At 46.8% G+C, this 985-nt stretch overlaps 1 protein-coding gene across 1 annotated transcript in view; it reads right to left on the bottom strand.

The window, feature by feature from the left end:
• The window catches only part of TLR3 (toll-like receptor 3), a 9,373-nt gene extending 8,498 nt beyond the window's left edge, over positions 1-875 (bottom strand). Inside the window, exon 1 of the mRNA XM_010135016.1 lies at positions 803-875. The gene's annotated coding sequence lies outside the window, so the exon portion shown is untranslated. The remainder of the gene's footprint in view (positions 1-802) is intronic.
• Between the last annotated feature and the right edge of the window lie 110 nt (positions 876-985).

Raw genomic sequence — 985 nt, 5'->3', positions numbered from 1 at the left:
GGCCCTGCAGACAGCCTGACCTGCTGAGCCCAGCACCCATGTCCCTCTAGCTGAAGAAAATAAAGGACCTGCCTCATTCCTCTGCACCCTAGATGCTAGAAGAGCTAAGGAAAACAAAGCGAGAGCTTGTCTGGAACAAGGCCTGCATCCTTGAGGGTCTGTTTTAGAGATCTCAGATAGCTATCAGGCTTCTTGGCAGTTCTTACCAGCTCACCTTTAACTTTGAAAGGCGCAAGAAGCACACTGCACAAACACAAATGGAGTTCTTTGGCTGACTTTCAGGGAGGCCTGAAGGACTGCCTTTTTCTGCTTTTTTCATTGCAGGAAGTCTGGAGTCAGATTTAGGTGTTTTATGCTTTCGTTGGGGATCCAGTGAAGTCAGCGCATACCTATTATCTGAATTAAGGGGCAGTGTTACATAATAATATTGCATGGACAAGAGAAAGAATGATAGTTTAAATGTTATGAGTAAGAACTTTCAAAAAATAGGTAATTAGCAGTGAAGCCTTCAGCATCTCCCAGGGAAGGACGCTTCCACTTCGCCTATATTGCCCTTTCTGGTGTTTTGTTTTGTTTTTTTTTTAAAACGCAAAATTCGTCTTGCCAGCTGAGGACACCACATCCGGGCACAAGCACGAAAGTACACTCATTAAGCAAACAGCAGCGGCACCGGCTTTGCTAACTTGTAAGTTGAGAGAAATCCAAGATCAAGGAAGTCACCCAGACTTCCAAGCAGTACTTTGGCTTCTTACCTCTGATACTCGCATTTATTACTAAAAATTGAAGAATTACATCCACTTACCCCTGCGGACTTTATCTCCTCCAGTTTGGAGACATCCAAGGACTGCACAAGTTTCTCACCGCAAGAAAACCATGATGAAACAACGCTGCCCAGAGCCGGAAGAAGTGAAACCGAAAGCGGAGACGGGCGCGCCGTGGGATGCAGTGGGGAGCGGCAGAGTCGGCTCCTGCGGCGAGAGGCGGT

The sequence above is a fragment of the Buceros rhinoceros genome, unplaced genomic scaffold (assembly GCF_000710305.1).
Source record: "Buceros rhinoceros silvestris isolate BGI_N320 unplaced genomic scaffold, ASM71030v1 scaffold11684, whole genome shotgun sequence".
Classification (NCBI taxonomy): Eukaryota; Metazoa; Chordata; class Aves; order Bucerotiformes; family Bucerotidae; genus Buceros; species Buceros rhinoceros.
This window is presented reverse-complemented; position numbering and strand designations above follow the sequence as displayed.